Genomic DNA, 11,277 nt, shown 5'->3' with positions numbered 1-11,277 from the left:
ACTCAACGAACAGTGTAATCTAAAGACAAAACTATGCTAACACTTGTTCTCTTCTCTCTGAGCTACTTTCTGCTTTCCAAACTCATATCCTACCACAGGTTTCCTCTCAATCAGTGCTCCATTTGAGGGTGCTCTCACTCCACTTCCAAAAAGCCATCTTCAAAATCCAGCCCTCCACATGGTCTCCTACTGTGCCTCCTCCTTGCTTTTCTTCTTCTCTGCTCTGACCTCATCCAGTCTCTCAGTAGCTGCTTCTGGAAGAAGTGATTTATCGATTTAGGTATATTTTTCTTGTGTGTTAACTTGATTCACCTGATACTTGTGAATCAAAAGTGGTACTTAGAACCTCCAGCTTATTTTTAATCATCGACTTTAAACTTTCTCTACTGAATTGCAAGTTCTCAGAGGGTAGGAATTCTATCTTTTGTGTCTCTGTATTCTCTCAAAGCACTGATAAAAGTGATACAGTCAGTTCTTACGAGGTAAGTCACACTGAAGTAACAGGTAGCCCACCAGTGTCAAGAGCTTACTACAACAAAGGTTTGTTTTTTGCCAATAGGTATTTAATTGAAGGTCAGTAGCAACACTCCTTGCCTGTATGCTGAGATCCAGGCTGAATGTGCAGTCCCCTTCTGACACTTGATCTTCTCAAGACAGAGGGAGAAGAATGACACCAGAACCATGGAATCCCTCTCATGACCTTCACTGGGAAGTGACATAAATCATTCTCACAGTTATTCGATTGGTAAGCAGACCATGTGGCACAACCGGTTGTCAGTGGGATTGCGTTGCCTGTGTGCTCATGGGATGGATGGGGCATTGCACACTCTATGGCAATAAGCAGAGACAGGAAAAGACAGTGAATATTTAATACATTATTATAGTTTACTACACTTGTACATCAAAGGTGCTCAGGGGATGCTATTTAAATGAAGGACTATTATCATTTTAAATAATCCTCTTAAACCTGTAATGTGATAGTGGCCAGGATATTACTAAAGACATTGTTCACTTAATTACAAGATGTACCTTTTATGAAGAGCCACCAGTGTGGTTTCTCTTAGTGATGATACCAGAAGTAGCTATTCCTCCACTCCACCCTATCCCTTTGGGACATTGTCCCTTGTTTCCTTGACTACTAGGAAGCCCAAGACTAGAAGACGGTTCTCCTTAGTGAATTATTCAGAAATTTATGGCAACCTTTTTCAGTACTGACCTCATGCATAGCATTGTTTTATTTTACTTTCATCTTTGCTTACTCAGTTGAAATCTCATCATGATGTATTTTCCATAAGCTACTTTAAAAATATGAGCTATAAACAAACGAGCTTATCTTAGATATATACCCTTTGAGACTGTTTGAAGCTTGTCTGTCCACTGGACTTCATTGTATTCTTGCTTAATGTTTTAGCACTGCCTTGAAGGAATAAATGAAAACACATGTGCAAGACAAATCACTCCTTGTCCTTCCAAATATGCCATGAACTGCCTGATCAAAGGGAAATGAGAAAAGCCACTTTTCAGACAGGGCCCCAGGGGTCCCTGAACTAAACCAGTCTCTCTGGGGCTGGAAAGGACAGATCCCCCAAGTCTGCTCTGGTTCCCCAAGGCGCCTGCCGGACCCAGCACCTTTGCCCTCATCATCAAGGAGGGGAAACATAGATATAATCATTTTTGCCTGGTAGAACTGTGGGAAATAATATCGCAGTCAAACCCTGAACCCCCAGGAGGTACCTCCTTCTGATAGCAAGGGACCAGATCAACTGCCAATACCTGGCAGGTGAATTTCTAAAACAAACCAGTTTGAATCTGTGGACACAGGGTCCGTCTGCTTTTCATATTTAGGATCAGAGCAATTGGATTTCTCACCTTTGGCTCCCAAAGCAATCAGCCCATAATGTGAGACTGACCGTTTCATGCACCTTTATGAGCCCCACGTATGGCTCCTTACTGTGTTGAGGATTAAAGATGAATTGTTAAGCTTGGTTTATGAGTCTCCATGAGATGACTCATGCCTACTCCTCATTCTCTTTTTCTGCTATCCCCCACCATGCCCATTTTCAACTGATATCATCAAAGTACTTTTGGTTCCTTAATTTTGTATGCTCTTGTTCAAACTCACATCTTTTCAGTTACTGTTTCCTTGGCCAATGATGTTTTTCTTCTACCTTTATGATGATGATGATAATCGTGATGATGATGATGATAATGGTGTTGATGATGATGATGATGGTGACAATAAGCTCTGGTTAAGTCTTACTCATTCTTCATACTCATCTGAACACATCATTGGGGAACTTTCCCTTTTACCCCTCAGGATGTGTTAGGTGTCCTCTTCCTATTGTTTTGAGCCAAAATGACACCTAACTCAAAAAACTATTATAATACTAATAATATAATATAACTATTATAATAATATTATAATACTGTATTCATGAGTCTGTTTTCTCAATTAGTCTATGGTTCCTTGAGGCCAAGTGTCCTTTCAAGCTTACCTTTTCACTCCCAGCCATTAGCTCAGTAGCTGGTATTTATGAGATGCAGAATAAGTATTTGTCAAATGAATGAGTGGGTAAGTTAATCAGGCCCCCAGCCAGTTTTAATGCTTAAGTGAGTTACAAAGAACAAAACAGCATGAACACAGTCAGAGGGAGCTAGGAGAGGAAACTACTCTTTCAACTACATTGTTTATACCACCTCAGGTCCAAGACGATGGAGACTTATTTCACTTAGCACAATGTTTTCCAGATTCTTTCACATTTCTGCAAATGGCAGAATTTCCTTCTTTATGAGGCTGGATGATATTCTGTTATATGTATATGCCACATTTTCCTTATCCATTCATCTGTTGATGGACACTTAGGTTGTTTCCTTTTCTTGGATATTGTGAATAATGCTTTAATGAATATAGGAGTTCAGGTATCCTTTTGAAAGCCTAATTTTAGTTTATTTAGGTATAGAACCAGACGTGAGATTGCCATATCATATGGCAGTTTTATTTTTAGTTTTTTGAGGAAACTCCATACTGTTTTCCATAAAACAAATATTTCTTATATGATGAATCTAAAATAGTCAAACTCATAGAAGCGGAGAGTGGAATGGTGAATGCCAAAGGCTGGGTGGGGGAGGAGGAAACAGGAAGGTATTTGTCAAAGGCTACAAAGTTTCAGTTATGCAAGATGAATAAGTCCTAGAGATCTACTGTACTGCATAGTATCTACAGTTAGTCGTACTCTATTGTATGCTTGAAAATCTGCTACGAGGGTAGATCTTATGTTGTGTTCTTAGCATAAATGATCGTAATAATAGTAATAAATAAGAGGTCAAAAAGAACCCTCTTGAGGTGTTGGATGAGTTTATGGAACAGACTGTGGTAATAGTTTCACAGGTGCATACGTATCTCCAAAGTCATCAAGTTCTATGCGGTAATTATGTACAGCTTTTGTATGTTTAAGAAAAAAAAAAAACGGTGAAGTAGAGAGAGGCAGGGTGTTTCCTTCCTCAGAAGGGTTGAAGGGAGTAGAATGGGTCTGGCTTTAGAATGTGACCTTTCACCCACTGAATTGGGCCTTGGGATGGCCACTCACCCAGGAGTAATATCCTCTCTGCCCCACAGTGGACGGGTTGTGGAGATGGCCTGACAGCACAAGCAGAGATATGCTGGAGCAACAAACTGCAGGGGTGCGTTTTGTAAGGAAGGGAGCCACACAAAATGTAAAGTTTCACCAAAGGCCTCGATTATTCTGCAAACTATTGGTACTATCACAACTGGGCAGTGGATGGGAGTAATTGAGGCAACGAGGACAGTGGCAGAGGGAAGAGAAGGGATGTAATATTTTTCCTGATAATAGAACAAAGAGAGAGAGAGAAGAAAAAATGAGCTACAGCAATGTTGTCTGATAAAGAGATACTGAGGGTTCCACATGTAATTTAAAATTTTCTGATCACCACATATTAAAAGAACATAAAATGTAGGAAGTAAATTGTCTAATGATATATTTTATTTAGCCCAGTTTATGCAAAATATAATTTTGATCCATAAACCCAATAGAGTTATATTTTGTTAATTTTTAGGGTGGGTAGGGAAGGGGCATAGGGAGAGGGAGAGAGAGAATCTTAAGCAGGTTCCATGCTGGGGCTGATCATCGTGGGCTTTGATATCACAACCCTGAGATCATGACTTGAGCTGAAATCAAGAGTGGGATGCTCAACAGACTGAGCCACTCACTCTCCATTAATATGGACTTATTAAAGGGATATTTTCTTTTATTTTCTATGTGCTCAGTGTCCAAACTCCAGTGCACATTTTATACTAACAGCACATTTCAGTTCAGACTGGTGACATTGCCATTACCCCACAGCCACCTATCCCTGGCAACTGCAGTGCTAGACAGTATAGGATTTTGAGGCACTATTCGTGTGTGTGTGTGTGTGTGTGTGTGTGTGTGTGTGTGTTCCTGTGTCTGGTGTGCAATTGACGTTGAGGAAATGAGGAGAAGTACCCTCGATGATGAGACAAAGACCCTGAGAGAAATGGTCACAGGGTAGAGGGGAAGAGCTTCTGTTCTGGTGGCCCTGGGGCTAGCATGGAGTGCTGTGCGATCCCATGGGTGCCTCCCCTGCCCTTGGTGTAGGACTTAAATCAGCACCTGCAAAACGAAAGGTTTGGACTGAGTGATGGTCTCCTAAATGCACATCCTTGTGTCATCTCCATTAACCCTGACAACCACTCAAAAGTTGAACCTAAAATTCCTTATTTGTAGATGGGGACCCTCAGGTATCTCACATATGGTGTTAAGAGCCATGCTTGCAGGAGAGCCCAGAGTCAAAAGATGAGTCCAGGAGTGTGAACAAGCCCACTAGTTTGTGAGCGATGGTGAAGGGCCCTTTGCTTGCTACGGTACAGAAAGATAGTAGAACACTGAAGTGTGTCTACACAGAACAGATCTTATCTGCTACATTGCTACAAATGACTATGTTACCAAGTAGATAACTCCTGTTCTGGGCTACTTCCTGGCTTCTTGAAGAACACCCTTACAGGCTGCCTTTCATCCTATTAGATTAGAACAAAAATACATTTAAAACATGGCCTCTTCCCTCCACCTCTCTCTTTCACTTGGGCTGCTTTGGGCTCTTGGGCATTCATGGAGAAGGCTCCCTGTCATTTTCTCTACACTTTCTGAAAAGAGGAGAGGGGAAGACTATGAAAATCCCAGCAGGTTGTTACTGCAGTATCAGAAATCTCAACAGGAGCTTGGTTAAATCCTGGCTCTACCAGGAAGCAGGAACACACCTCTAATGCATACAGAAGTTGCCAGATTCTGGACCGTTTCTCCTCATCTCTGCTCCTCCCCCAGACAGCCCAAAACCACGGTGGCCATCCTTGGGCTATGGCTGCTGTGAGAGACATTCCACCAGGGCCCGGTGCCAAAGAAGGAGCTGGGAGAACAGCATAACTGAATGGTTTCTCCTCTCACTGGGTTCAAGTCCCAATACCCTACTTAGCATGTGACTCTGGGAACGTCTTTTATTCTGTCTCCCATTTTTCTCACATAAGAGGTATATTAATCAAAACAATTCTTCCTGGAGCTGTTGTGATATTAACTGAAACTCTGCAAGGAAAGTGTCTAGAAGGGATGGCACATGAGGCATGCTAACAAAATCCAACCTATTATGGCCATTGTGGTAAGAGTTATACAGATGTGGTGGGCATGCCAAGGTAGATCTTAAAGTCATATGAAAAAGCTTGTCAAATTCTCTTCAGAAAATCTGGTTTATCACACATTAAAAAGAAATGGCTATTTTACTGGAAATGTCATGAGAAGATTTTATAGAAATGCTTTTCATTAAATACCATGTGTCAAAACACCATAAACCCTAGATCTCCTTCCCCATGCCAGCTTCTCTTTACTGCTCCCTTCTCTTTCATGACCTGTGTGGGCCTCATGTCTGCTCTGCCTATCAGCTCAGTCTCCATTCAGGGTGACAGGATGTCAGCCAGGGTTGCTCCCCCTGACAAGTTGCTGGGCACAACTCAAGGCTACTCAAACATAGCACATTTAACTGCTTATTATAACTATTACTACGTAGTTCTTGACCTCAAGGAATTGAAAGTCTACAGGGGAAGACAAATATGTAAAGAGATCAGTGTTCAGGAGTGAGGAAAGGGTTTTATGAAGAGTGCAGAAGGAGTCCAAGTAAGGCATGGGTTTTGGAGCCTGAAGATGACAAAGAGAACTTGATGGAGAAGGTTGAGGTCCGAGCCACCAAATGATAGATGTGAAGGGCTCTCCCAAACCGAAAAGAAAGAATTCTAAATAAAACAGAATATGCCAAGGCCTAGGCTTGTGGAAAAGTATGAAATGTTTGGGAAAATGCAGATCTTTTCATACCATTTATAAGCCCCCTGTCCTTGCAGAAGTAAGTAGCAGAGATGGTGGGATGAGAGGTGAAGCTTAACAAAAGGCTTGGTTGGGTACACAAATGAACTTGAACTTGATCTTGAAGGTAATGGGAGGCTGCGGAAGGAATTCAGGCTGAAATATGGTGTTGTGATCTCTATTTACACAAGATGCATCCAGCTGCTATGCTCAGGATCAAAGGATGAGACATAAGTCATGAGCTATTTGGGTCTTACAGGCAAGACACTGGTGAAATTCCATTCATCTCAGAAGCCCAGCAAGTACAGTAAGTGAGTCTGAGCAGCAGGAAGGCAATGCATACACCTCACTTGTAAGCAGAGAGACAAAGCTTAGCCGAAGAGGCTTTCCTCCCAGTACCATAGCTGTGAGACACCAAGTGCATTACCAAATGCTGTGGCAAGATGTCACTCAACAGACAAGGGTTTCTGTGATGGCTTGGATGTGGTCACCCATGAGGATAACCAAGTGACCTCTTGGGGTTCCTTTTAGACACCAAAATCATTATTGTTCCCATGTAACCCCAAGTCCCAGTTAAGGCTCAGAATTCCCAGCAGAACCTCAGAATGTTGCCAGTCATCCTCTCTGGTTATTCCCTTTCTCCTGTTCCCTCTCATCTCTCCAATAAGGAGAGAATTGCTTAACCTGACTTCTTTTGTGATTAGCAGCACTGGGTTCAAATTTATTAGTCCCAGGAGCAGAAGGCTAATGAGTTAAATGCCCTGATTTAATTAAGCCACCTAATGGTTTCGGCTTACATAAATTCTCACCTGATCAGGCCAGCATCTCTTCGATGTGCCATCACTGGCACTCTGTAGGAGGACAGTGAGCTAGATTCCTGAAGCTGAAGCAGATCCTTGTCCCCAAGCACTCAGCTCCGAGATAGAAAAGAAAAAAAAAAATCTACCCTGTCTCAATACTGGAACCTTTGATTGTCTCAGATGTGACAGTCTGCCAAAGTTAATCAATGTCCCAAGGAGCTAACTGCCTTCTGGGATTGGTGGAGTTATACCTCCATGATCCATTACTCTGCTCTCTGCAAACCTGTCTTATTCCTGGAGAGAAAGTCCAGTACAGTGAACTGATTCACGGTTTGGGTGTCAGAAACACGGGATTGAGTTGCTTGCTAGCTATGTGATCTCAACAAGCCACTTAACCTCCTGAGCTCTGGTGCTCTTATCTGCAAACCTCACTGCATTGCTGTGCAGGTTAAAGAAGGTAACAGACATAAAATGCACGACTTCAGTAACTCACCCCTAATTTGTTATTATCCAAGGTACAGAAAGCAAAAGATGAGCCTGGGTGCCTGTGCAAATGCAGAGGGGAAGCAGGACCCTGTGAAGTCCAAAAGCAGTGGCATTTCGGTCACTGGGCTTGAGCATTGTAAGCAGCGTGGCTAATCTCTCCAACCAAGGTGGGTTTGACTAACTTCCCCCCAAAAAATGAGGACCATGAAGGCCAGAGGGTTGAGGTGATTTTCCCCGTTACGTAACTGGTAGGTCTCCAAATTTAGAACTCCAGCTGTAGTCCACTGATACATTTTTGTACTCCACTGTACTCCACTGATACATGTGACTCTTCCTTTTTTGGTTTTCTCACTCCGAGCCCAGAAGGAAAGCCAAAACAAAACCAGAAACAAATAGGAAAGATATTTTGGGTAGACAAGCGGGTGTGGGAACACTGGTAGTCATAGGGCATGTCAAGAAGTGAAAAAGGCAGAAAACTATGAAAAGCAGATTTAAAAAAGGAAGCAGTGTGGTCCCAAGAGACTTCACTGCCTCCCTAGGTATATTCCTGAATCGTGGATGAAGGTGGGATTGTGTTCAGGGAGCTGACTTTCAAGAGACAGAAGATAGAGAAGGATATAGTTCTTTCTAGAAAGTTGTTGATTTTATCAATAGTGATGATGTAAAATACTTGTGGTTTCAGGAGAGAAAGCACTGTGGCACAGTGCATGGCATGCAGCACGCACACACAAGAGACTGTTGATTGATTCAGCCAAGAATGGAAAATGAGCAATATGATTGCCAAAACCCAAGAATTCTAGAGAAAGGGGTTCTGAGTAATTTTGACTCTGGCAACCCTTTATTTGTCACCACCATGTGGGTGACTATCAGACCCGGCCCCCTTAAGCTGGTGCTGAGTTTGACCTACTCAGTTTTCTCAAAGCCACAAGATCCAAAAGTGTGCCCGCTGTATGTGACGGGGTGGGAGAGAAGGCGCTGCTGTGGAGGAATCCACTTCCTCACCCACTAGCTCAAAAAATGTTCTCAAGATGATGCTGCATCTGGAAACACTTTAACTGCCTTCTACAGATTTCTCGGGAAGATTGGGACAACTCTTCCAGGAGTGTCTCAGTAAGGAATAGAGACCCTCAACCCAAGCAGACACTCTTTGGCAGATCAAATGTCAGTAAATGGGGTCTTTCTGGAAGTCCACGGACGGAATTCAAAGACAGAGTTCCGTCCAAGTTGTATTCAACAAGTATACACCAAGCATTTAATATGTGCTAGGCACAGAGCTTGCAGTTGGGGAACTAGAGGCAGGGCCACCACTGTCAAGATGCTCCAAGAACTGTTGAGAGCCAGGCAAAGAAACTAGCAATGGGCCAGGTGGCTGGGGGGCAGGGGGAAGGCTTGAGCCTCTCTGACACTTAAATACTTAAACACCCTGCAAGTGTAGGTCATTATCCCAATTCTACAGAGGAGGAAACTGAGGCAGGACAGCTTACACCAGCTTCTCCTGTCTTCAGATGGCTAGCAAGTGACCAACAATGATAAAAATACTAATGATGAAGAAAACTATCTACATCCATACATGTATCCATCTATAATCAATACCATTTGCAAAAAGACGTTGATTCTTTAGCTCCCTGAAACAAGGCCAAGAGCACTATGAGAATTTATATTTAGTTAGAATTTTCTTATCTCTGGTACTGAGTCCTATACTATAACTCCTTTCTGAAAATGGAATTGTTTTATTTAAATAATCTTCTGAAGACAAAAAAAAATATGTATATCACTTCACATTTGAACCCATACCCCGAGCCAGATCATTTCTGAAGGGTGAGAAACCCCTCCCCCACTTCCTATAAGGTCAGAACACGTTCCCCTGTCCAGGTTCCCAGACACCCCACAGGCAAATTCCCTATCAAACTCTGATGCTTAAAACCCTGATAGATTTTTCCCCCCCTCCGGATACCATCTGTTCGTTAAAGTCAACATTACATCTTTCTGTCCCAGAGAGCCCCAGGCAATCCTACAATTTTCCTGGACTGAAGAAAAAGCGGCCATAAATTTAAAGACCAAAGAGTGTTCATCTTCTAGAAAGGAAGAAAAGGAGATGGAGTGGAAAAAGGGAAGGAAGGAATGAAGAATGGGGTAAAGGAAGGAAGGAAGGGGTAAAGGAAGGAAGGAAGGGAGAAAGAGAAGGAGGGAAAAAGTGAAGGACAAAAAAGCCAAAGCAGGAGTTCTCTCAACTTCCCATTACTGTGACTCCAGATTCAGCTCCAGAAGCTTGGCCCTGTGTTTGCTATCTTTTGTGTGTCCCTATTATGGGTAGGTTATTAATTTCTATTCCCTTATAGGACAGTCTCCATTACAAGGCTGTAGAAGAGGTTGTAATGATATCTGGCAGCGTTCTTGTCTTTTCTTCGCCTACTTTCTCTCAATTTTTGGTGTTAACATTCAGAAATAGAACATTGGCTTCTTTCAGTATCTCAACATATATTTTCCTAGAGTAGCTTTATTTAGTTGGAAAAGTGAGTAATGCATTTTTATCCTTTGTAGAGGGGAGCTAGGCTAGGGGAATCACAGATAAACACACATATTTAGTTACTGCTGAAATCTGTGGGCTTCATAACGTCTTTCCTCCTCCCTCCCTCCCTGCGCTGAAATATACAAGCTACCAATCTGCAACAGAAACGTAACAGATCGTCTCATTGATCTGGGGGGCTGTTTTCCTACTGGGGGGACTGGCATGCCTAAGGGATCCAAGGTGGGGGAGCGTTGCTCTACGGAGATGGGGAGGGAGCATGCTTGGGGGATTAATCATTATTGAGTCAAGTTGTCATCCAAGTGACATGATTATTGTTTTTCACGTTCACCACATGCTTTCCTGGAAGGAGATAAGAACAAAACTTAAATAGCAAGGTAAGAAAATGGCAAGAGCAGATTTTTTTTTTTAATCTAGGTGACATTTCAATAATGACAGAGTGTACACACTCAGGATATTAAAGTCTTATTTCCCAGGCAAATCAGAGCAGTGTGACTCATCTACAGAAATCCAAGCTAAGACTCATAAAGATCGTTTGTTTGTTGTCTCTTCTATCTGCTCATCCATCCATCTTCTATCTATCCATCATATCTATCATCTATCTTCTATCCTTTCTATCTATCTATATCTATCTATCATCTATCTATTATCTATCTATCCATCCTTCTTCTTTCTTTCTTTCTATCATATCTATCTATCTATCTATCATGTTAGGGTTTAAGGATAAGATTGAGAACTTTTCATGAAAGGAGATAGAAAACCAATGGCCCATAGGCTATACAGGTAACACCAATGAAGCCTTGGGTCAGGTGGGACTTGAGAAAGCTATGAACCCATTCCAGCTCAAAAGGAGGCAGCCATTAGCTACTCAGCTCCTATCAGTGTGACAATAGGAATCTATGGGATTCCAGGCTGCATGGCTCTTGCAATTTTTCAAGACATTTTAAATGTAGGCTCCTATAGAAGTCAAAACCATATTTTGAAGGCCAACCAAAATGTTTTGTATGAACCCACACAAAACAGTAGCCCTGGCCAGCCGTTTGGGGATCTCTGTTCAGATAATGATAATGATCATTATCAATGA

Source organism: Lontra canadensis, unplaced genomic scaffold (genome assembly GCF_010015895.1).
Source record: "Lontra canadensis isolate GAN:19392208 unplaced genomic scaffold, GSC_riverotter_1.0 scaffold108, whole genome shotgun sequence".
Taxonomy (NCBI): domain Eukaryota; kingdom Metazoa; phylum Chordata; class Mammalia; order Carnivora; family Mustelidae; genus Lontra; species Lontra canadensis.
Note: the sequence above shows the minus strand (reverse complement) of the source record.